The sequence below is a fragment of the Parus major genome, chromosome 4 (genome assembly GCF_001522545.3).
Source record: "Parus major isolate Abel chromosome 4, Parus_major1.1, whole genome shotgun sequence".
In the NCBI taxonomy this organism is placed as follows: domain Eukaryota; kingdom Metazoa; phylum Chordata; class Aves; order Passeriformes; family Paridae; genus Parus; species Parus major.
In genome coordinates, this window is record NC_031771.1 from 4,269,945 (window position 1) to 4,296,842 (window position 26,898).

The window sequence follows — 26,898 nt, forward strand, 5'->3', positions numbered from 1 at the left end:
TTTGCAAGGAGAGGTTTAGCTGAAGGACAAATTCACTGGCAAACCAAAACACTTTGACCCTCCTCCTGAAACTTCCGAGTACTTGAAGGAAAAGTCACATCAGGAAATCTTAACAGGCTCTGTGATTGGCACAGTGAGTTTGCTGACCCTTTGTACAACAGAATTCATGGAATGTTGGCTTTGTGATGGAATTCTGAGTAAGGCTCAGAATTGGGATGCAGAGTTTTCTGGACTACATCATTCCATTGTTATAATCTCTTGTGATTCTAGTGAAATACACACATATATCACAGTCCAATCACACTTGGAGGCATCTACGAGTGACTAGCATTACTTTAAGAGCACACCAATGATATTTTTCCTTTTCTCCTGAGTCATTCCCCTTTCTAATGCATGGCACAGCGTGATTTATAAGAATTGGAATGTCTTCTAGTGATATGTAGTGACATACCATTCAGCAAGGAAAAAGAAGTTTCATCTTGTTATTATTCCATATTTCATTTGGTTGGCTCAGTGAACCCTTGCATATATATTCAGATGAATGTGGAGATAGAGTTAGCAACGGAACCAAATGCAGAACGTTAAAAATGATCCGGAAAAGGTTTCAAATTCTTCATTTCTGCGACAAGAACTACGACCAGACGGGAAAATGGCACCAGGTGAATGAATTGTAGTGACACTTAACTGTCATGGAGAAGAAAGGTAAAAATTTTAGTCATTATTTTTAGAACTTCAAGGTCACCGTATGTGAGTTGCTGTTAGATGTTGCAGCATGGAGAATTAGATAATTGTACCAAAACTAGATATACATTAGTTAATTTTACATGATTTTTTCCATTAAGGTTTCCATTCTCATTGCTAGAATTGAAATTTAAGAATATATTTTTTCTATTAATTTCCTTTCTTAAGACTATCATGCAAATAGTTTACACTGAGCTGTGATAATTTATTTTCATTTTTTCTTGCTCTGCCTTTTTTTTGAATGACAAAAAACATAACCAAAGTAGAAAATAGTGCAGAGGTAATCCATTCTTGTGTCACAAATCATAAAAAGAAAAAAGTAAGGCACCAATTTATAGTTTTGACATGCCTAAATTACTCATAGGAGTTAATACTTATTTTTCCCTGTCAAATTCTTGTTTGAATCTCACAGTGGTTTATAAGTAATTTATGTACAAAACAGTGTAGTGGGCATACAAGGCGGTATTTAATTATTCCAGTCAGAGAAATTTTAAAGCTGCAAATTTTAGGCCTTCAAAAGTGCCACATGTTATGATCTGGATGCAGGGTACAGGAAACATTTTAAAGATGCTGATTTTATAAGTACAGGTTTTCCAACACAAAAATGTTGCAGGATACACGGTGTGAAAAAAAAATGCTCTTAAATTTACAGGACTCAACACACACAGAGGTGTGGGAGATCTTTTGCTATGTACCAATCAGAAACAGGAAATTTATCAAGCCACTGCTGTAGCTTGAATTAAAGTGGCATAGAATATGCATTTTAAACAGCCTTACATTAAAATGTTTAAATGCTTCACTTGAAACAGCAGAAAGCATCCATTAGATTGCTCTTGAGCTCTGTCATTGCAGTCAGTTTGACATCACTCAGATTTACATGGTTTAAGTGCTGGCTGCTCTTTAATCCTAATTTCTCCCTAAGTGCTGTTTTTAGTGGAACCTTTCTTTGCATTTTCAGTAACAGGCAGAAGCCATTTCTAGGTCAGTTAAATCCTAAAAATGCTGTCAGACACAGTAGAGAGAGAGCAGCAGGAAAGCAGGCTTTGGCAGTTGATCCTGTGTCAGAAATGCCATCAGTGGGATGGAGAGTACTCTAAAACACCTCTCAAAAATACACAGACTATGGGAAGGGACTCTATGATTCACTGCTCCATCTCCAAGTATGATTCTGCATGTATACAGCACGAGGATGGTCTGTGCTTGCATATATATTGCTTACAGTGACTCTTCTTTAATGTCTTTTTAATTGTTAGAAACAAAAGGAAGAGAAGAAACCTCTGGAAGCTTCATCTGTGGTCTGAAAACCAAAGCTGTGCCTTTCCTGCTTTCTGCCTCATCAGTCATGAAGATTTTGCAGGGACAGCTGAGTTGATGCCAGTGCTGGTAAGCCAAAATTGAAAGCAGCTCCCTTTTCTAGGTCTCCATTAGCTTTGCAGCAGCAGCAGGCCTAGAAATGAATAGCCATTTATTTCAGTTACTGGGGGAATCAACCATGCCTAAGGATTTACACCGCCAGCAGCTCACTTAGGTAAAAAGGCACGGAATGCAGAGTAGAATTGTGCTTGAGTGCTGGATGAATGCTACTCTGGGGCTGCTGGCTCCCCCTTCTCTGCTCCTGTACCTACAGGCATCCATCAGCAGCACAAGATGGACCACAGGGCTGCTTCACCTCAGGTAATGCCAGGGTTGGGCAGTGCACTGACTGTGCAAAGCTCAGAAATGTGTGCACAGTGCTACCCACCAGCACTATTTACAGGGTTCCCATTGCCAAAATGGATCTCCTCACCCTTCCTTAAAGTAACTTCTTTAAAATACCTGCTTTGCAGCCATGGGGAATGCTAGATGAAGATGTGCTTCTAATAAAAAGTATCTTGTATTAATTCAGCTCCTCCAATGTGCACAGTCTGTTCTTCATGTTAGAGGCCCATGTTGCAGTCTGTAATATTTAGTCAAGGTTACTAAGAAAGTAATATGAAAATTAGAAATGTGTTGCTCCAATATGAAGCTATTCTTATTTCCCTGAGGTTTCCCAATGATCACTGTAAGTTTCATCCATTATCTTTCTGTCCCAAATCAGCAGATTGCATTTGATCAGGCCAGGGAACTCATTCTGCAAGACACACCTGATTCATTCTTTTTGATATGCATGCCTGAATTTTGGTATGTTCTGAAAAGATCATCTTGTGGTCACAATATTCTTATTCTTGATTTCAGCAACAGTACAAATCAGGTCAGGATCTGTGAGGAGACCCTAATTTGAAAAAGAATTTTCCTCCCTACCTAAACATTATAAATGGTCACCTCCTTTCCCCTCAGTCTAAAAACTCAGTCAAAGTAGTATGAATTGTATCAATTTATACAGCTCTGTAAATCTACTGAAAGAATGAAAAGAGAAGAAGAAATTTAAATTGATTAAGGCACTGTTTGCTATACTAGTAAATGAAATACTTCAGTACTTTTACATTTTTCTAAGTGGCAGTCAGATAACTAATTTGCAGTTTGAAAACCATATAGTTTAAATCCTTATTACTCATCTTCTTGACTAAAAGTTAAATCAGCTAAACTACAGTGCCCAAAGAGATATTAAATCAAAACTACATCTGAAGAGCACAAGTTTTCCACAATAAAATTAGTATTTCTGTGTTTTCTAGCTGTCTGAATTTGGATTATCTATTATACCATCGTACATATAACAGCGGGGCTCAAAATATTTTTATGTCTGAATAAGTCATTTATTCTATAATAAGCATTAAAGAGATGCTGCTGTTTTAATTTCTGGAGAAAATGAAAGGCAAGCAAGTAGAGAAGTGGTTGCAATAGGCTGTGTAAAACTGTTCATGCTAGGCAGAATTAGACAGGAAACAAATGAAGTTTTATGGAAAATCAGTTAATACTCAGTGATAGAAAAGTTGGCTTTGCCAAGGACACTTCATCTCTCAGAAATGCTCTATTCCTCATATTGGATATGCAGAACCTCACCCCAAAGGCAGGCTCATATTTCAAATGAGAACTGTAGTTTGGGAATTTGGGGTGTTGGGCAGGGGGGAGGTGGGCTCAGAGCACTTCCCACAAACAGCAGGGACTGCCCGACTTCATGTCTGGGTGGGAAGTGAGGGAGCTGCTTTCAGACTGGGACATCAGGCACAGAAATTAATGACAGGATTAATTATATCTGATAAGTCCTGAGAACCTCAGCTCAGTTCTAGCTGTACAGCATTTTGTGCTTTATTTCTTTTTTTTATTTATGGACATCTTCCACAGCTGCCTGAGATTAAGAGCTCCTCTGAGGCTGCTCTTGAGCTGCACTTGGGCCAGTTCACTCTGCCCAACCCAAAGCTCATTGCTGTGTAAAAAGGTTCAGATGCTCTTTCCTCCCTGCTCCACAGAGATCCTCTTCACAGCAGGAAGCCTGACCAGGTAGATGAGGTATCAGACTGGCTTTTTCTCAGGTTGAGAGATCAGCTGCCACTCTCAGAGGCTGAGAACTAAATTCTCCGGGGAGAATATCAAAATCCATTAATAGATTATTAGATTAGATGGGGAATTTCTAGCAGGGCTGGAGGAAGGAACAGAGAGATGAAAAAAGACAGGAGTTCCCTTGCAGGCTTTTGTCACACAAATTTCCTAAAATTGTGCTCACTTCTGGAAGGGACAGATGGGTTGTAAAGGCTGGAGGCTGAGTGCCCACAGAGACACAGGAGCTTATTTATATCACAGCTTCTGCCTTGCTGAGTACACCTCCAAGGGAGACTCTCCAACCAGCAGCTACTCTTATGTGAATTATCTTCTCTGGTTTTCCTACATGGAAATCTAGCCACAGGGAAAGGAAACCCTTCCAGCTGGTCAGGCCCCAAACACTCACAAAACTCTGAGAATCTGCCTGTGTGGAGCTGCTGCATTCATCTCCCCTCTTGTAAAGGCAGCAGCTAAATCCATCCTTCCTTAAGATCAGATGGAGATCAAAACAGACCTTTGAAAGGGGGATGATAAACCCCAGGTATGCCTTCAGTTTATGGCAGGGTGCATTCTGCAGGGTGTTGCCTCTCCTGTTGGGATTTTTCTAGGGCAGTGAAAGCTCCTCCTTTATGACTCTTTTGCTTCTGCCTCTTTTTTGCCACCCTGTAGAGCTGACCATGGCAACCCATCCCTAGACTTTCAGCCAGGTCAGGTTTGTTACCAATACTTTTGCTGAATGATAATTTATGATTTCTTGAAAGATTTCACAGTGTGAAAAAAGAATTTAAAAAAAAAAAAAAGTAGTACATATTTTAAAGAAAGTGCTAAAGGTTCAGTTTATAGAAGAGCAGTTCTACAAATTGTGCAAAGCTTGAATTTGACCAAGAATTTATTATAAAAAGATTTTAATGAAAACCTACCTTCACTAATATTGTATCAGTTTTGAGGCCCAAGATATCATCAGCTGATTTAACATAGATTCAGTTCAGATCACCACTTATCTTTCAAGGTCCCACCATATTATTATCATATAATAATATATCACTTATTTGAGTGAACGTTCAACAGCTCTCTGTCCAACAAGGACCCTGCAAAACACAGAGCAGGAGTTATAAAATTAGTTTATATAACTAGTTTTATAAGTTTTTAAAAGCTTTGTGAAACTAGTTTATATAACAAGTTTTATAAGGCTCCTGAGTAAATGGGTACTAACCTAACCAATTAATATTCCCAATCATACACAGAAATCTACTTCTAATTCTTATTTTTTGTTTTTAAAAAGTTTCTGACATGGGTGGTATTTACTGCAAAAGATTTCATTAAAATATATATGACTGCTCATGCATGTAAATGAAATCTGAATTAGTGCAAGCCATAGAGATGAGTCAGCAATGTAGATTTATGTCTGTTTTAATGTGGTAAGAAGGATCTTCTGAGAAGACAGAAAAAAATTATTTATATTGCCATAATTTAAGAAGTGAAGCCCCTTCCAGCAGCACTTGAATACCTTGAAGGATATACATGAGAACTTCTCATAAATTACCTGGTGGATGTAAAAATAAAGGTTATTCAGAGTAATAATGTAGGACAGTCTAATATAGTAGAGCTGGAATTTCCTTGAGTCCATTAATATCATTTGTGTCCTGTCAGAGAAAAATCAATTAGAGGTATACATCAGGGGATTGCACTTTGTTCTGAAAAGGTGGAGCATGTATTAAATCCCCTGGATGTGTGGGTCACTTCACCCAGGTTGGTGTTTTTTTAGTGGATTCATATGAACTGAGCTAACTGGGCATTGTAATTTTGATGCTGAGTATCTAAATGTCAGCTACAAATAAGTTTATGTGTGTAGCACTTCTTGTGGATTTCATCCTAAAAGGATTAATAGCAAAAATCACACCAGAAGTCTGTGGAAAAACAGGGATTATACTTACTAAGAGAGAAGCAATTTTTTAGGGAGCAGGGAAAATATGTCAATCTCTCCCATCCATCCATCCATCCATCCATCCATCCATCCATCCATCCATCCATCCATCCATCCATCTTATTTCTTGCAGTGTACAGTGTATTTTATGTGTTCAAAGAAATTAGGATAACAGACAAGCTAAATAAAATAATGCTGTTCTCTGGTCTGCCAGTGGAAAATGTCATTAAGACTGTAATTGATTTCATAATATATATTTGCTCATCTTAATTCCATTTTTGAAGAACCTGTTATAGAAAAGTAACTTTTCCAAATGAGGAAATAAGCTCGAGATAATGATGTGGTGAGATATTCATACCCCAGTGGAAAATTCCTTCTGTTCTACTTCTGAAACTGCAGAGAAAAACTCTGTAAAGGAGAATTGTCTTTCTCACTCTGAGAGTCTGTATCACCTGCAGAAATGAATGTCTATTTTTCCCTAACCAATGAAGTACTTTCACTTGTTTATCTACAGAAATGTTCTACATTTTACATGTCCCACTAGAGAATCCAAATATTTCATACCATACAGAGGGATAGGCTTCCTTTGGGGAAGGGCAGCCTGCAGGAATCCTAACCCCCTGGCAAACAGGAGCAGCTTATTCCAAGTTCTTGGAAAATAACGAAGAAATCTGCTTCTTATCCTAGATTTTATTCAAGAAATTCCTTAATGGGGTGTGGGAATTTGGTCAGCTCCTTCAAATGGTTCAAAGTGAGCACTTCCCTTGATGAGAGCTGGTTAATGCCCAGCCTAGGTTGTTGTGTGTTCACCAGGTGATTTTCTGAAGCTTTATAGGAGGTGTTTGCACTGCTGGTACAACAAAATACAGTTTGATGGGAGCAATCCATAGATGGAGCCATTGATAGAGCTGTTTAGATCCATGCAGAGCAATGGGAACAGGACAAGCTCCTCCACTTGTCCACAGGTAAGAGTGCACTATTTGGCTGGCAAAACACACCTGCCAGAGAGCCAAATACTTTGTTCTTGGCGTGGTTAATTTTTTTGTTGACTCCTGAATGACTAAAATGGCCTTTCTAACTAAAACCTGATTCAGGTGAGCAGTTGTTTCAGGTAAGTGACTCTTCACACTGTTGTATTGTTGGAGCCTTTGCTGCTCTTCCAGAGGTGTAACAGAAAACCACAGGGGGGTTTAAGATTACATGGCAGATCGTGTTTGAAATCCTCAAAGGCAAAGAAGTGGTTGGTGTTCATCACTTTATGGGTTTTGTCTCAGGGATTCTCTCAGTTACAACCTTTGCTAGTGTTGGAGAACAAACCCCATTTTCACCGTGACATCTTTGTGAATGCTTGAATTTAAATCTGTCAGCTTAGCGTGTTCCAGTTCCTAATTTTGCAAGGTAATGCTTCCATTTATGTTTCTATACTGTCTTGGAGACAATTTCCATATCTCCAGCCTCTTCTTGTGAAATAATGTGTTGTACATGCAGTACACTACCTTGTATCTTAAGTTTAATGAAGCCTGCAAGGAACTTTTCTAATCTAGTGTTACTCTCGCAAGCCTCTCTATAAGCCTTGTTTCATAAGTAGATACTGGACAATGATTTAGCTGAGTTCTTATCAAAGTATTAAATGAGTGATGAAATCAACAAATGTTTTTTACTCAGCATTCTTCCTCTGTTTGATTAGTGGCAGCTGCCATGCTAATAAATACATGGTGACACAGCAGACAGCAAATACCACCACACCTTCCAGCTGCATTTTAATTTCCTTACAAGAGTGCCTCCCATTTTAGTGGCAGAATTTTTATCTTCCTTACAAAGAAAAAATTATTAAGTGTATTTTTAAAGTCTCATTTACATATTCTTGAGGAAAGCAGAATCAAAGAAAAAAGTGTTTAGGAATTACTGAAGCATCTGATTAATTGCAGGCCTTTTTCTTCCTTAGTTGCACATTAATCTTGAATTGCTGCTTCAGTCTTTCTGGTGACTGAAAGCTCCCCATTATTCAGGGACTTTTCCAGCTGTCTGTGTTGGTAGCAGCAAATGACACTCATAGGTCTTTGCTAAGAAGCTGCCTAAATCTGAAAGCAGACAGTACAACAGCATCGGGACAGAGCCATAACATCCTTTGGGGCTGCCTAATCCATCACTTGCCTGTGAGAGGAATACAATATTTCCCCCAAATTTATCTCCAGACAAAGGAATTTGCGTGTGAAATCTCAGTGGGAGGAATTTTGTCTTGACTCACAGCACTGATAGAACTGAACTGTGCACTGATTGTTTACCTTGTTGTGAACAGAATGGGAATATGGCAATAACATTATTGGTGTTACCTTCAGCCAGCTGACAGTGATATTTCTGTCATGGAAAAGGTTCACTTGGGTGGGCACATTCTCAGTGGTGTTTGTGCTGGGACACAGGAGCAAGAGTTGCAGGGATGTGCAGGGAAAAGGGCACTTGGTGAACATGTGTAATTATAATTACAGGAGTTTACCAGGTGATTACTTTTTACTGCTTTGGTTACAGTGCCCAGCAGCAATTATTGTGTTTGTGGACTCCTGATTATACATGCAGACAGTATTGCACTGAAATAAAGGGAAAGAGCAAATCTTCAAATGAGGAGCTGTCTCTACACCAGTTAAGGCTTGACCTACGATTATCTACTTAAATTAAATGAAAAGCAGCGTATCTGTGATCTTTTTGTTCCATACATAGTAAATTATTGAAAAATGGTGGTAAATGTAATTTCTGCTCCTTATTATTAGCAGCATAAATTCATTATTTAGACCTGCTTCCAGTGAAATCAACTGAAATTTAGTTTCTGCTCTCACTGAGAGCAGGATTGAAAGAATCCATATTGATGTGGGAAGTGAAGGCAGCCACATTTTTAAATGTGATTGAACATGTGTAATAAAGCATAGTCCTCTCATTCATCCTAATATGCACAGTGAAAAGAAAATAGTTTTCATACAAGCCTACAAGTAATACAAATGAATTAAACTAATTTAATTGAAAAATATTTTAAAAGTCACAATGATAACTTAAAAATAACCCCTGTGCCAAATTTTAATAAGATAATGACAGCTTCATTAGCTTTAAAAATGTGCATAATTTACAGGAATGTTGTATTAGCATTGAGGTGACATTTCCTATTTTATTCAGATTAAAATTGTGTAAATAGGCCATTTGAAATGCTCCCATTGTATATTAAAATTAACTATCAGGGAATTAATTCTTCAGCTTCTCAGGAGAGTTATCCTTATTCACACAAGAAGTCCCATTGATTAATGACATTTTTCAAGCATAATCAGATGACATTGGGACAAGTATAAGAATTACTCATATGAAAAATACCAACTCCATCCTTCTTTGTTAAAGTATTTGCTGATAATGGTTTTGTTCATGCAATTTGCTATTCCAGTGTTCAGTACAGCAGATATTGGGAAATTCCAGCCAGCTACCACCAGTTTGCTTGAAGAGCTGTGTGTCCTAGTCTTAGTCTCTTGACAACTAATGCTTGTTTTTATGAGCAAAGTCTTTTGTGGAACTCCAAAAGCAATCCATGGACATTCAAGAAGCTCTGGAACACAGACTGGAAAAGAGTGGTTTAACTGATGCATTGCAGCTAATTTCAAATAACTTGTATTCCTTTATCAATGGATACTCATTGATGACCTAAATATGGATCCATAGTCCTAGCCTTTATTGCATATTTTATTCCATATTTCAAACACTTTCTAGTTTTTCTAACCATGCTTTCATGCAGCTGTTTCTTTCTGAATGCTCTTCCTCACACACAGTATCCTGCTTGCATCATTGTTTCTGTGACTCATTGAAACACGCATATGTTTGAAATGAAAACTCTCCTGAGCATTTAAAAATCATCATCTGGTAATATATTGAACAGGATTCCTCGGGAGTGATGAGAAGCACTCGATAAAATATGTCAGCTACTCATCCTGTAATTTATAAACAGATAATCCTCATCAACAAGAGAGAAGGAAATGCTTCCTAAAGCAATTCTCTTGCTTTTGTAATAGATCAGATTTGTGCAATAAGGTGCATAATTCAAGAGAATATTCGAAGAGTTAAGCTATAGATCCTCTTAAATGACTCTTTCTTCTCCATAAGTCTGGGCTGAAGACTACTATCTGTCTCACATCCTTCTCTAATGATATCTGGAATACATTAAAATACTTTTTAAAGATTTTTTTTTATTAAAGACCAGCTTGCTCCTCTAATCCTATTTGCTCAGCCTTCATAGCTGATCATGAGAAAAAAAGATTTTGTTTTTATTATTTGCTTTTTTGTCAGAAAGACTTATTTCTTAAAAAAAGTAAAGTATTAGCAGCTGCTACTGCCTCTGGCTGCAGTTTCCAGAAGCTCAAATAAAGAGATTTAAAAAGTAGTAGCCAGAAATGAAAATGTTCTCACATAACTGTGTTAGCCATCTTTGTGTATTGTTTGTGCTTAAATAGCACAATCTTTCATTTAGCAGAAAAGAAAGCCCAACATTTGGGCTGAGTTATTCCACTAAAGGGCAATAACAGTGTTAATTGATTGCAAATTTATTGATATTCAGAGTCTCGGTGTGAAGTGTTTGAAAGGAGCCAGTACTTTTCCAGCAACCTCGGAAAACTTTCAGAGATTCCAAAGAGGTGATGAGCTTTTTTAAAGCACGCTTTTCGGAATTATCCCTTCAAGCAGGAAGAGAGAAGGAGTTGTAATAGAGCAAAAATGGCATTGGGGCTCTGTGTGAAAAAATATCAGAGTCAAAACACAGAGTCTTGTAAGCAGGCCAATACTTATATTTAACAGGTAAATTTTTTAAAAAAACAGGATGGAATATCTCTGATGAGAGTTGAAATCACTTTTGTCACCTAAATTAATCTGCCCCTGCATCCCGGAAATCATTTCATGACGCAAATAATTGATCAGCAAGAGAAATTTGGGCTGTGATTTAAAGGGAATTAATTCTTAATTAAGTTGGCTTACTTTGGATTTTCATCTTTAGGGAGAATAGGCTGCTAAGCATTCCTAATATCCGCCACTTAGTTTAATATTAAGAAAACCCTTCAGAAGAGATTAAGGAACTCTTCACACAAAGGAGATGCGAATGAAGTACCTGAATTTAAGACTAAAAACCAGAACTCCTGGCAGTGTAGAGGGGTCTGGTGTCATCTACTAGGTGAGCTTCCAATCATCCTAAGAAGCGAGCTTCCAATTATCCTATGAAGTGAGGCAGAACAGCAAGCTCAGAATCCTGTGTCTGCCAGGGAAGCAGGCAGTTAATCCAGAAATCTTTACATGATGACCTTTCCTCCACGGTATTTCTGTGATCCAGCCCCCATCAGCAATTTCCAGTACAAACAGTGCAGTCCCTTCTTTGGCATTAATTGGAAGGTCTATGAGGAACTTCTTCCTGAATATTTCTAGAATTGTCTATATTGTTTCAAAAGTGCTGCTTCCTTCTCTCCAGTGCTGTTATTTATTCTGTCCCGCTCCTGGGTTATTTTCTTGCAGATGGATGTTTTCACAGTGCTTTAATACAGCGTGGAACATTAGTTCCAAATGTCATTTTCCAGTTTCTTTTTATGTTGCCTTAACAGGTTTTTCTAAAAAAAATAGAGTCTCTGTTTGTACCACTGGAACACTGTACAATCAATTGTTTTTGTATGTGTGTGTTGATAAGATCAGTGGGATGCTCTTCCCTCCCCAGTATATTTCAAACATCGTCTCCACCTGATGACTTGATGCATTTGAGAATGTTCCTTGATTAAATGCACAAAGTGCCCTCAGAAGTGGGGAAATGAAGCACTGTGGTCAGTGCTCATGATTTTACTGCAATGGTTGTGAAGTCATGTAGATAGATGAGTTTCTGCTGGTGTGTTTTCAGCCCTTGCAGCTACTGAAAAAAGCCAGGAAATGTGATACAGAAGACTGACGGGAATAGCAAGCATTAGGAAGACTCAAAATACACACACACACACACACACCTCATGATTTTAAGACAGTCTATTTCTTAGCTTGCAATTTGTCAATCTGAGGGTAGGCAGCCTTGCTGAAGATACAAAAGGACAAAATTAAGGGGGGGAAAAAAAATGAAGAAAGTAGAGAAGAGCTTGCCCTTGAAAATAAGAGTGAGCTGTGTTATCTTTTTGTGTTGCTCTTCTGGCAAAGTATTTGTCCTCTTGACTGACAAAGTTCTTGTGTTTCCCTTGGAGTGTATCTGTTCATTAGTGTCTCCAGACAGAGGTAGTTTAGCTTTTAATTAAAATACAATTTGCAGGTTTTTTAGTGTGTTAATGAGACAGCAAAAATGAATTCATTGAAAGAGGAAAAGATACCTAGGCCTTAGAGCAGTGAAAGTTAGAGCCTCATTAGTAGCTAATTATGCAACACAGTATATAAATAGAGCTGTTATGGCATTAAAAACAGCCTCAGTGCATTGCCTAATGACATAAAATGTTTACAGTCTGTTCTGAGTATGGTATAATGCCTTCCTGAAGTAATTAATAGCACATTTAACAGTGACACAACTGGAATCACAATTGCTTTGCAGGTACAAGTTGAGGGCAAGGGAATGCATTAGTCTTTGAGGAACAGATTATTTGTCTGCTAATAGATATGAGAGTTTCAGAAGATGCAGGTGGAACACATGATTTATGCAGGATGTGGGATAATGTCTATTTCTGACAAGGACAGAGTATTCTAGCCTTTATTTTCAGGTTCTCCAAAAGTGAGCAGTGAGATGCCAGAGGTCCAAACTGGCACTTCCAAAGGGGAATAAGAAGGTGGACAGTATTTTGAAAATCCTTCTTTTTTTGACATAAAGATAGCAATCAAGACCGATAATACAACACAAGATCAAACCAAAAGGTTTTTGTTTCACTATGTGGGCCCATGTAATTAGACAGACACACTCAGAACAGTACCTTAATAGCAAGTTAAATTATGCTTTTAATAAACTGAAGCATACATAGGATTTTTTGCTCTGCCTAATAAGAACTGCAGATGTAGCCCAACAACTAAATCTCTCAAGAATGGGAGCAACATCCTGGCCTAGCACACCACAGGTGAACTGAGGAGATGTTCATGCAAATAAGAAAGGCCTGTAAAATCATCTGTGTGTTAGTCGTGATGATTCCAATTACTGTTGTATTGACCAGCAGCCACAGAATCAATTATTCCTTTAAAAATACAAAAAGCTATTTGCTGCTTCCATTTGTTCAGCAGTTGACAAGTTTAGTGGTTTTCTTCCTGGGAAATTATTTTGATATGATGATGACTGAGTTAGGGGCTGATTGATGTTTAGCTGGGGGTAGGTGATTTGAAATGACTTTGCTGTCAAATTCAATGCTTTGTCTTGTAATTGTGGTGCCCAGTGAAGTAACACAGAGCAACAGAAACATCAGTATTGCATGTGTTAATGACTTTATCGAGTGGGAGAGAAGTTAATGACCTGCAAGTTTCTGCTACCTGCAGATTGGAAAACAAGCCACTTAATAATTATGGTGGGATTAGTTTAGTTCTTTAACAAAAATAACTTTTGATTCATAAAGAGGTCTTGGTAGGCTGGTGCTGAAAGCCTGAGAAATCTGTTCCACATATAGTTAAAAAACATCAGTGCTGAGAGCCCACCAAATTGCCTGATTCTTAATTTACAAGGACAACTCTGTGTGTGCATGAATTATTTCTGCTGATCATGAGTCTGAACTTCTTAATTACCGTGGTCAGTGTGAATTTATGGGATTTGCTGCGTTAAAAGACTTCAACTTCTGCATGGATATTCTTTGATAGAAATCCATAAGCCTTGTCCACAGAGAGATCCACCAGGAACATTTTTCTGGATTTTAAAATAGTTTATATTTCATATTTATAATCAGAAGGGCAAGGAGGGGACTTAGAACTTTACAGATTAAAAAGTATTTCTTACAGCACTGCAGATAGTTTCTTTATTGTTAGAACTCTGGGATCTTATTTGGACCTGTATGAACATGATTTGAAAGAAAACCAGCTATTAAATTAGGGGAATAGCAAGTGCAAAAGAATTAAAGAACTTGGGAAGGGCTTTGTCTGATTTTTAGGTAACTAGCTGGCTGTGTAGCAGAATATACAGGAAAGAAGAATGAAAATGTCCTGTTTTGTGGGAGAGCAGATGAGGGATGGAACATTTAATGTTCTTAAAGTAGAATATAAACTGTAAGTGTGCCCAGTGGAGAGTTTTTCTGCAAGGAATAGAGAATGCTGTATGGATACAAGTCAAGTGGAAATAGAGGAACTAAGAGTAGTTAGAAGGGGCTCAGGGGTCCCTCTGTTACTAAGGTATCCATAATCTCTATCAAACTCTGTACGCAGAACCTCTTCTTGGATAATAAAATACAGCTTCAAAGCCAACCAACACAAGCCCTCACGTTGGAACTCATCAGAGGGACATGTGAGAACAGATGTTCTGTGGCTAAATTAATCCTTAGAATGTTAATTAGTTCATTCTATTTTCATTTTTTTTTTTTCCTCATTTCCATCTTGTGCTTAAGTTGTTCACTTCACCTTGCAAGCCTTCACTCCTGGATCCACTGTTTTCAGAGTACTTTTACTTCTTTTACTTGCACACAGGAATTAAATTTTAACAGAGCCCAGGAATATGGTCCATGAAGCTGTACACAAGCTATGACATAAAAATTAAGCAGAAGAAGATTAGGGCATTTGTTATTTTCTTTTTATATTTTTTTCCCTACCAGCTCAGAGAAGTAGCCTCACAATTCGTAATCAAGAAGAGGGGGGAAAAAATGCTTTATGGTTAGATTTCCTAAATCCTGGTTTAATTTATACAATCTGGGAATTCCTCTGAAACCATTGGATTTGCATTGCCAAATATGTACAGTTAAATTATTTTACAGCTATTTAAATGTGAGGCTTTAGAAAACCTTTAATATCAGTTTCTGGCAAGGTTCTGATATTTTTCTGCTTTCATTAGAAAATAAATAATTGGTGTAATATTGTGGTTATTAATGTAAATTGCTTCATGTATCAAATCAATGATGGAATCATGCAGTGGAAATTAGGTCTGATAGATGAATCTTCATTAAAACATTTATGGATCAGAACAGTTTGAGAGACTGTAATGCAGCGGGATAAACCTTGTCTTTATTTTTATAGCTATTTTTTAATTGAAAATCCTACCTAAATTGGAATTCAGAGACTTATTTTTTCATTTATTAAATCCTATATTTATTAAGAAAAATATGCTTCTTTTACATGGAAAGTACTGAATTAATTCTAGATTAACCTTTAGTAAAGATGGAGAAATGAGGATTCTGGGAGGCTGCTATGCAGTGTACCTTAGTGTGTTGCTCAGAAGCTCCTCATGAAGGAACCAAACTGGATATTCTTGCTCAAACAGGTCCAGGAATGATCTTTGTTCAGCAGGAGAAGTGGCCAAAGCCAGGCCAGTGCCCATTCCCTCTGTCTAAGAAATACACAAGAAATGCAGTTAACCCAGTTTAGGGCAATCCTTCATGGCTGCCATTTCAGAAGAGAGGGAATAAAAATCTCTCTAGTCCCTGGTCTCTTAAAAAAAAATATGCAGAGTTCAGGAAAAAGAGCCTGGAATTTCCTTCCCAGCCAATAATTAGTACCTTGTCACACAAGGACTGAGATTGCCTGCAACTGTCTGTAACCCACTGGAGCACTAGCTGGTATTTTCCTTCCTTAAATATCTGCTTCTTTTGGAAGTGTTGCCGAGTCTTGCTAGTAATTGCCTGAAGACACAAAACACTGTGGAAAGTAACCATTCATTTAAATTTGCATTCCTTCTTGTAGTTTACCTCTTGAAATCTCTCAGTCCTCTCCCAGTTGGTTCTTCCTGTGCCAATCTCTTGCAGGTCTGCCCTAATCAATTTTTTTTTCCATCTCTGTTATCTTTTCTGTCTTGACAGCTGTGTACCCACAGCCTGATGTTGCATAAGTAAAGTAGAAAAAAGCTCAGGCAGACATGGAAAATCAAATTCTGCTCCCAACATACGGACAGAAGTGAACTCAGTTATCATCATGAGCAGCCACAATTAATAACTTCTGTTTTGTTACAAACAAACATGCCCTTGGCTCACGCCCAGAGCTCTGGGCAAGTGTTCCTTACCTTTTGATGATTCAGTTGGTTTGAATGTTGTATGTGTGTGAAGGGTTTATGCTGCTTTTCCCTTTGGTTATAAATTCATTTACTGCAACTGCCACTGGGTGAAATTTACTGGTGTCTTTTCTAGGCGGGCTTTTAGATTTTCCTTTGCGTCTTCCCCCTGCCCCCTTTATCCCCTTGTTCTGTTGTTAAATCTGTGAAAATATTTCTCTCTCTGTGGTGACTCAGGGACACCAGAAGAGCTGTGATGGTTCCATATCTCACCACTGCTCTGGCAGTGGTTTCTGCAGAGATCCAAGTGAGTCACTTGGGACAGGTGAGCACTTTTCACACCCTTTGACAGTAATGCAGAGCTCAATTGCTCCTTTGAGGTGAAGGTTTATCGCAGAGAGGTCAGATGTGTCACAGCTTCCTGCACTAAGCCAAGGTGATCTGCAGCACCAATGTAAATGCAGACCATTTCCTGCACTTTCTGGCTAGAATTTAGTTAGGACTGTCAGCATCCTCTTCATCTCCACTGTCCCTGGGGTAAGTGCACAAGAAATAGTACAGTGGGAGATGAATACAGAAACAGGTCCTGTGCTGTTGTCAAGTTAGACATGAGTAGATCCCGTTAACTCCATGGAGCTGCAGTGGTTTTCCTTCACCTGTAAGAAATGTGAAATGCCAAAAAACTTGTTTTTCAACAGTAGTAAAAATACTTCTAGGAGATTTTTTGAGAGCTATTTTAAGAGCTTCATTTGAGAATGAAGAATGCTTAGTGGCAAAAGTTAAAGGTGGTGCTAAAGGGGAGCTTGCAATTACTTGAGGACTGTCAGGTGAGGTGGTAAGATCTGGCTGGACTTGGCAGAAACACAGGTGGGACTATGTACAAATTTGGAGGATAATACAGAATTGGAAGTGGAAGGGCAAGTAGAGAATAAACAAGAGGTCATCTACTTTCAGTAGAAAGATATCCTGCCAGAAGCAAAGCTAACTGTAAAGAAAATAAAACAATATGTAAGTACTTTTCTAAAGTTTTCAGATCCTCTTCATTTTGCAAATATCCGTTGTGCTTTCCATGTTCAGCAGAGAAAGATCTAGAAAACAAAATGATGGTCCCCTGAGTGACTGTGCTGCTAAACCCTGGTGACAGCCTGCACAAGTGAGAAATGAGAGGTGCAGCACTGTAACCATCCCATTTTCTCTGAGGAGCCTGATCACGCCGCCTGAAACGCCAAAGATGAACCACTAACTTGTGCAAGGATTTTATGCAGTGTGATAATGTACACCAAACGAGCTAACCTCTTACAGCACTGGGATCATTCCTGCTAGGAACCCCATAGGAGAGCAAGCTGAGTCACATGCCACACACTGAACCTTCTGGCCAAGTGGAAAATGCTTTTATCCCAAAAAAGCACCTTCCATCTCCAGCACAGGGAGCTGTGGCAACACAGGACTTTGTGACATGCATAGAAGAGACTCCATCTGCTTTATGAGCCGTATAAAAACATGATTAAATGTGCTGTCCACTAAATGGGAGCAGCATCAGGATTCCAGCCAAAGAGTAATAGGATTAATCTCAAGAACATAAAATGTGGTATTTTAGTGAAATGTGAATCCTCCCTCTCAAACAATTGCAACAGGTGTGCAGCTTTTGCTTGTTTCCATCATATCTGCTTAGGCTACTCTGGCAAACATATGATTTATTCCTAAATATCTAAAATAAATTAGTGTATTTATTTCTGCTGTTTGGATCATCTACAAATCAATTGGCACAGCATGCTTTCCAGGGAACTGCTGTAGCAGGCATATCACTGCCTTCAACATTTTATCAGGGTTCTTGACTTCCATAAGCAAAAAGAGCAAGGGGGAAACTGGGAAATACAAAAAACTGCAGCAGCAAGGTAGAAAACTCTGAGATAAAATAGAAATTAATTTCCTGTTAAATGTGACCGGATGTTTCAATTATTAATTGCCATCTATTTTTATTTCAGTCTTGGGTGCCCGTGGAACATGATGAATGAGAGTATGAATGATAAAAGGGTTTGTGAGAGAAATTAGATGGAGGTGATTTCTTGCTTCATTTTTCCACAAAATATTTCTGGGGAAAGTCCACGAATTCAGAGAAGACTTTGACCCACTGAGGGAATGTGAATCACCTTGGAGAATTTAAAATAATCCAAAGACTGCATAAAAAGCTACTTCATACTTGGTATGACAAAGCTAAAAAGACCAGTGCCTTGCTGAATAAAATAATCACATTTCTTAGAATATAGATTCCAGTTTTAATAATTTATTTTCTTTTAATATAAAGCAACAGTGCTCCTAATTTAGTCATTACTGTGGTTAAATGAATTAAGATACAGTTAACAGTGTATTTCCTGTAGTGATATATTACCTGAAGTAGTTTAGTTTTGTCTTTATTACAAAGTCTTTCCCTTTTTAGGGAAAAATTGTTCTCCTTTTTTGTGTGTCCTAAAACTGTGAGTTGATAATAGATAGTATTGATAGTATTTAATGATACTGTCAAGTGCTACTGCTTCACTTAGAAAGAAGGCTTGAAGTAATTAATTTTAAAGTGTACTATGAAGTTTTATGTGTGTCTAGCTGTATCCAGGCTATTCCTAAATATGTCAAAATTTCATTTAAGCAAGGAATTATAAATGAGGGGGTGTGTTCAGTAAATATATTGCAAAAACCCAAATACGTGTATGACAAGTTGGGCAGCAAAAGCATTCCCAGGAAGTAGTCCTAGGCCAGCTTTTCTCTTCATGTAAAATCAGATTCATTGGGTCTGTCCTGCTGGAATCCCTTCCTCTAATAGGGTGTATGCTTACACTTGTTAAACTTGGGAGAGAAATTCTCTTGTTGTATGTAAGGTTTATTGAAATATTCTACATTAAAAATAGAATTTCAGCCTAGCTAGGGACAGCAGAGAAAGCAAAGCTGATGGTTTGCATTTAGAGCTAACTTACTCTGAGTGTACATACGCTCCTCATATCCGTGTAAAGAGGGAAAAATAGATGTTCCTGCTCAGCTGAGAACAATGGGAGACCTTTTCAATCATGCCCAGCCATAAAGCACACCTGCTGCAGTGCTCCCTGCAAAGCTGCAGAGAATGGATTGGAGAAATACTCTGGCAGTTCAGTGTGGCTGCTGGATGAGGTTGCTAGAGCAGACAACAATGTAGCCACTGGGATCAATTTTTACAATGATATTCAATAAGTCATTAATAAGATTAATGAACTCTAATAAAAAATGCAGGCTCCTATGTCACATTTTACTCAGCTCACTGTAGCTTAAAATTGCATGTCATGATTTCATTAGACATATTACTTAATTTTTCTCAAACTCGCCATTTTATTTAGGTTAAAACATATTAAAAGGATTTTTTTTTCTTTTCCCACAGAGAAATAGGATTTCCTTTTTTAAAAAATGACTTTGTACCTTCATAACATAAATAGGTATGTAATCAATAGGCTCAGTTTGCTTTGCTGCAGCAGCACGAGGCTCAGACGTGCTTTGCGAGTGGGCAGAACTGCGCTGCCTTGCAGAAGTGCTGGCAGTATGAGGAGGGTTACATCCAAGCATGTATCACCTAGGGAAGATGATTTCTTTTGGTGATTTACGTGGTGGGGGAGCCCTGCTAAAGCTCTGTTGAACCCTCCTGCTGAAGAGCACAGAGTGACTGTCCCAGGATACCCACAGAGACACAGCCCAGGCAGCTCCAGCACAGGGGCCCCGCTTCCCACAAAGGCAAACCCATGAGCTGAGACCCTCAGCACAGCTGGTCTGGGTGACAGGGTGTCCCTGTGTCACATGGACAGGCACATTTACTCTTGATAACAGTGGTGAGATTTCTAAATTAATGAATGAGCAGTGACTCAAGTCAAAGTTATTCTTTGCCAGCGATCCAGAGTGAAAGTCTTAATAACCATGTTCTTGCATCTGTATTATCTCTGACCTTACTAATTCTCATCTGATCCATTTTTGTGAGTGTTTTGTCTGGTCTAAATAGTTCCAGCTTTGTGCAGCATCTGAGAGGCTGCCTGTCTTTCATGTCCTATTGCTTAGTGCTCTTGCACAGAAAATTTCTTCTCAGGATTTATTGTAGCCCTACTCCTTTCACGTACCTTTGTAGTCTGCTCTCTCTGAAGACTATCATCATTCTTCTAAAAAAAACCTCTAAGGAAATTAAAGAAGTCCAGGTAGGAGTAAGAAAAGTTTAGTGGATATAGTGGCCAGTCTTTCAAAATGTAGTTTCCAATCAGTCAGTGTGCTGGGAGTTTGTGATGCATCCTTTTGTGCTCCACTGTGATTCTTCTGAGCAAACTCAATGGAGAGAAAGTTGCCTGTGCCAAAATCCAGTTGGTTACCATCTATTTTTCCTTTTGTGCAGGTTTTACTTAAAAACTACCCCGACTCTTTCTTACAGCTGTGCTCTGGAGACCAGATTCAAGATAGGGTACTTCTGTGATTTAAAAGTTAATTTAAAGGACATACAGCAGGTTGCAACATGCAGGACCAATGCTTGGTTTTGATTCATCAAAGTCCTAGTCCCTGGATTGATTGGTTTAATAACCTTTCTTAATAAAGTAAACTGAATGCATCTTATTCCTTTGGGCTCATGGGGTAGAGAACAGGAAGCTTCAGTCTCTTGATAACTTGTTAGGCTTTGACTTCACAAAGTATATTAGAGTTCTATGCTCTGCAATTATTGCTTTATGCACACACCTCTCATTTGAAAGGCCACCTCTGTTATATCTGAAAATGCATTTATTTACAGGATATAAGTGAGCTTTCAAGTTTAGCTCTCAAGCTGGATATTTATTTGAATGATCCATTTGGAGCAGTTCTTTTGCACTTGCAGTGTTTTGTCTAAGGGATTTGTGGTCCTGAGGCAGTACTTGAGGAAAGCAATCTTACCAGGAGAAGATGATTAATAGCACACTTCAGCAAGTTCCCCACTTATGAGTCAAGTTAAATGTTTGTTTCTTAGTAAATCTCACCAAAAACAAAAAGTCATTTTCAACATACGCTTAAGTTCTTCATTCTATTCCATTTGATTCTTTTTCCTTCTGAGGGGAAAGAGAGGCTTGCTGCAATGATTTAAATATTATGATAAGCCATCTGGGAAGCTGCTGACTTGTACCAAGTTAGAATTTACTCTGTTCTTCTCACTAAACATCTAGAAAAACTTTTCTTCTATGGATTCTGGGAAGGCCTTTAAACAGTGATAAATGTGGGCAGTGACCTTCAAACTAGAACTGGCTTGGGATCTTAAACGTCATTCATTTTCACCAGAGCATATCCTTCCAAACGTGATGAGAAAAATCCAAATGAGCAAATCTCCTGTCTGCTTGAAGTCTGGACGTGACAGAGACGTGTATTTCATCTTACTGAGAAACTCCAAAACAAGTGTCTCATTTAGAAACCTAAAAAGCATTAAATAGCATTAGATACTCATGAATTCATTTTATTATATAAACTTTATGAATTTTCTATGCAGAATTCTATTAAATTTTATTAAATTCTCTAATTACAAGCTTCAGGAAAATTTACTTTATGTTGCACTGAGAAGCAATGAAGGTAACATGTAGACAAGGTAATAGTTTTTGGTTGATCCCACCTATTTAGGAAAAAAAGATTTTTGTTTACTAACAAAATTGCTCTCCAATGGTGCTAAGGTTTGGGAACAGAAATCATTCAGACATTTAGAGAAAGAGAATTCAGCTTTAACTTTCTTGGTATCCTCTGGAAAGCTTTTGGAGAATTCAGATACAAGCTAAAATGTGAGAATTCCAAATGCAGAAAGAAAGAAGTAAACAGGAGGGGGCAAAGCAAAATGAAAACTCAGGTTGAAAATCCTGTGTATTGAAAAATCCTATTATAAAAAAATTATAAAAAAAATAAAAAATCCTGTGTATTCTTGCTGCTTTTCCATTTTTACTGTGCAAAAAGCTGAGTACACAGGGGCATATGGGAACAGCAGGGTAATGCCACCAGCCTTGGAAGGGTGGCTGTTTCCCTGTAATTTATTTACCAAAAAGGTCAGCTCCAGACATGACATCTGTTTTCACTGTGATCCCTAGTTCACCACGATTTTGTATGCTGCTGAAATTTTCAGGGGGAAAAAAAAAATAAATTAATTAGCTGTTTCAGAGAACTTGCAAAAATCTTCTGAAATACTGATGTCATTATGGGCATTGTTCTGGATGAGATTCAGGAAGAAGCTTGGGAAGAGATATCGTGAGGTGAGACAACAGCTGTCTGAAAGGAGAACCATTATGGGACAGGATGTATAGAGTTCCTAACTTAGAGAATAAATCCTTCAGGAAGAGAAGGCTACAAAATGAGTTTATAGCCTAAAAATGTGTTGGTTAATATTTATCACAGGCATCCATCTTTCTCTGTTTCTTGGCTGTGCACTGGGTCTTGGCTGGTCTTGTATCAAGTACAAATAACAATATTAAACAAAGTGATTAATGTCTGTTTGAGACAATTGGAAGGTTATTTCCAGCTTTTACAATGCTGCTTTTTGTGCAGCACACAAGCACCAGTATATGAGGTACTTGGTGCTAACAACACTGAGAGGTTTCAATATATATATATATATTGAAAGTGCTCATCAAGCCAATGGGTTTTTTGCAATGCAAAAATGAAGAGAGAATTATTGAGTAGAATGGTGAGGAATAAAGGGCTTTTGTCTGCATGCATTTTCAACACTTCCATCTACTGGAAAAATTTATTTCTATATAAAAACATCATTTCTTGGTAAATATTGAAAAAACATTAATGCCTGAGTTGGCTGGAAACACAAAAAAACTGTGATTAATATCTGATTAATTATTAAATAACAACTTTAGTAATGTATTTTCCCTGTAGACATAGTCATAAGTTGGTATAACACATATTAAGATAATTCAGAAAAGCATGTCTACGTACAAGAATGTACATATTATCCAAATGGATTCAATTAAACCCATATCAGCAGTCAGTGCCTCAAAAATTAGGAAATAGCTGATACTAGCTGTTCGAGGGCATACTTAATTTATCCCCACTTGGATTTTGGTGATATTAATTTATTCTGTAGAAAATATCATAAGTGTACAGTAATTTTACAGTGGGTTGAAATGCACAAAAGGGAATGAAACTAATTAAGTGAGCAAAAGAATGAAACAAAAGGCAACGAGGAATGCTTTGCTCAGGAAGTGGCCTCGTTCTGATATCTCATGATCAGCTCCTAGATCTTGTATTTATATTTTTCTTAACAATCCTGTGAAAAGGGAATATTAATTAAATTATTAATTAAATCCAGAGCCCATACTGTATTGTGAAGTACTAAGATAGCACATGTGAAGAGAAATAAATCCATTAACTGGGACTCAATAAAATGAACAATAGTGAAATGAAATGCATTATAATCCATGATTTCCCTTATTATCATCACATCATGGAAACCACTTATGTAAATGTGCCTCATGTGTCTGATTAGCTGACACCAGAGCAGCCCCTGGGAAGCATTTTTACCCCCTTTTTACAGAAGGTGTGCCAAAGACATGGAGATACAAAGTTATCAGCCTTTTTTAGATTACTGGAGGAGGAATTTCTTCAACAGCGTGCATGTTTTGATAAGAATAAGCCAAATTTACTCTAAAACTTATGTTCTGATAAAGCCTCTCTTAGAATAATGTATGATATTCAACACCCAATTCAATATTTCCAAGATTAAAATATTCCACTCCTGTAAATGAGATATGAAAATAAATAATGAAAATGAAATAAATAATGAAAATAAAAATTAGAAATTTAAGGTCTTATCCATGTTAATTAGGAGTAAAACTTTGACACAGATGGTCTACTCAGACCACAGATCTACTTTCATGACTGTCAGAACACTTAAATTTAAGGAAAAACAAGACAAACTTGCAGTCCTTGTTTGTGTAGGCTGGTTTGTTTTGCCTTTTTTGTTTTTAATTTCAAAAGGTGCTGGCTCCTAGTGACCCATTCTTCACAGCTGGGAAAATCCATGGATACAAGATGCTTGAGGCCATGTTTATGTGCTGTCTCCACCCTCTGTATTTTGGAGTTTGAGGATTACAAACTGATAGCAGACTCTATCAGGAACACTGCAAATCCCTTTGGTTTCATGTAATTCTTGCCCATTTTGGAAAAGGTGCTTGAGAGAGAACATTTGTCAGGCACTTACACCACCACGCTGCCTTAACTTCATTTTTTTATCAACTACACAGTTCATAGGTTGTAATGGTTTCCAGATGGGTGCAGATTTTTTTGAGATATGTGTAATCCACATTTTTTTTTGTATGTTGTGTAAATACTCAATTTACTGTTTAGCTAATAATGCTAAAAAGGGTGCTTAAATAAAGGTGCTGGTTTAATATAATTAGCACAGCTGTTCATGGCTCTGCTTCAGATACCAGCAGTGTTTATTTCATGACAAACATTAGACAAAATGGAGCTGGGATTAGCTTGAGAATTTCAATCAAAGGAACTGCCTCAACAGCAATTTCTTGTCACAAATCAAGCAGGAAGAAGGAATTCTTAAATAAACAAAGCAGACCACTGCAGCATCCAAAGATGCTTTTGACTTCTTAGGAACAGCAGGCCTTCATGCACCTATATTTTGATTTTTTTTGTGTGGGAAAACCAAACTTAGTTTGTGCTTGGAACCCCTAGCTTGAGTTTTGAAGCTTAACAGATGAGACTTGTCTATCTGCAATACCCTGCAGATAAAAGGCATCTTTCAGCCAGCCCAGTCTCCAATAATTAGTTCTTAAGCTTCATAAATATCTCATTTTATCACTGTTTTGTCACTATCCATATGTGAAGTTATAAACTACTCTGGGTGTAGGCTATAAATGAACTGATGATATTAAGTGAATGTGAGGTAAATCAGGGCCCTATAAAGCTCATCAGTGAGCAGGAATCAATACGAAGGAAATAGTAAAATTTCAGGTACTTTTTGCTCTGATAAATAAATTGATTACTCTGGGCTCTTCTGGGAGGAAGCACAGACTGAAGTGGAAACCCAGGTATCTGCTTTTCACCTTACTCTGCTATAAAATAGTCACAACACCTGCAACTTAGATTTGACTGAAGCTTTATCTATAAACACAGCCCTCGTGGTTTTATATCTTACATCTAATTTCAGTTATGTTCACCATTTACAGGCATATAAATATAACCTGGAGATATAACCTATGTACAATAAATAAAAATATTTATAGTTAATAGTTCTGGGATTAGAATAGCTCTACTTTTTAATCCATATTTCTCTTCCACACTTGTCCAGGTACCTGGAACATTTCACCATTCCAGTCGATGGAACAAGGCATCTAGTCTTTGAGAAAAGAGCCAATTATTTCTATTCTGGGAAAGCTCCCAAATGAGCACATCCTCTTGCCCCCAAGGCCAAGATGATCACCATTCTCAGTGATCCATGGGCTTTTGTAAGCTTTTGTTGCTACCATTCCTCTGGTTTTTTTCCCTTCTGTTACACTATCAAAAGAGTTCACTGTGCACCTTGCTGCATCAGTCACATCTGTTGAACACATTTAGCAGTAGGATTTAAAAACAATTCTCCAGCAGCACCAGGTTGTGCTTGAGGGTCCAGCGGTCCTGAGACCTTTCCTTGGGTCCCTGGGAAAAGTAAAAACTTCTTGCCATGTTAAAGTAACAGTGGAAAGAACCTGCATTTTGTCAGGGTTTATTTTCTTTCTTCATCTGTCCTACCATTTTCTACATACCTGTTTTTGTTTGGGGTTTTTTTCATTTTGAATTAAAATTCTGATTGCTATGGAGTTTTCTGAAAGGCTTTGGAGAAAACATATGTGTTGATTAAAGTTAAGGAAAATTCTGAAAATAGAAGGTTTGGAAGTAGAAGTGGATTTTCAGTCAGTATTTAAAAAAATGCAGAAGAAAAAAAAAAAGACAATAAACCAATTGCTAAATGCAAAGACATTGTTTAAAGGGCAGCTCTGATTTCTTTAAGACAATTCTTCAGACTCAGTGATTTCTCTTGAAAACAAGGAAGAACAGATTTTCTGTTCAGAATAATTATATAAAAAAGTGGTTGAATATACATTTAAATCATCATTATAGATTACTTTTAAAACATGAAAACTTTTTAAATACATTTAATGAAATAGCCTGTCCTTTTTTTTTCAGGACCTGACCTGAACTTAATTACAGTCAAAGGTGGAACTCCAGCAGCTGATAAAATAAGCTAATCTACTAACTTCAGTTAAAATGAGTACTGGAAAGAAGATTTCAGACCAAAAAAAAAAAAAAAAAAAAAAAAAGAGCAAATTTCAGCTAAGAAGGAACTTTGTGGTTCAAAAATGCCTGCGTACCAGCACTTTATTATTGCTGGCAACATTGGCACAGCTTAGGGGTGTGAAGCCCTTTTTAAATGCATATTCCCTTCAGTGGATTCTGAAAGCCTGCCAGAAAAATCAACCCTTTTAGCAGCATTTAAATCTGTACTCAGCCTTCAGTGTTGCTGAAATCTCTGTGGGACTTAAACTTATCTTTAAATGCTGCCCTTAGGAGACATTTTCCTGAGGAACTAATTTTCTGAAACTCGGCCTCTAAAAGCATGGAAAATCAGCAAAGCGTCTTTGTCTTCCCATTTCCCGAA

General features: G+C 37.7%; 1 long non-coding RNA gene across 1 annotated transcript; it reads left to right on the plus strand.

Annotated features, from left to right (window-relative positions):
• Positions 1-346: 346 nt before the first annotated feature.
• LOC107202647 lies at positions 347-26,560 on the plus strand. The gene is made up of 3 exons (XR_004497150.1): positions 347-702; positions 1,995-2,124; positions 26,427-26,560. It is a non-coding gene; the product is annotated as an uncharacterized LOC107202647 (long non-coding RNA).
• Positions 26,561-26,898: the final 338 nt, after the last annotated feature.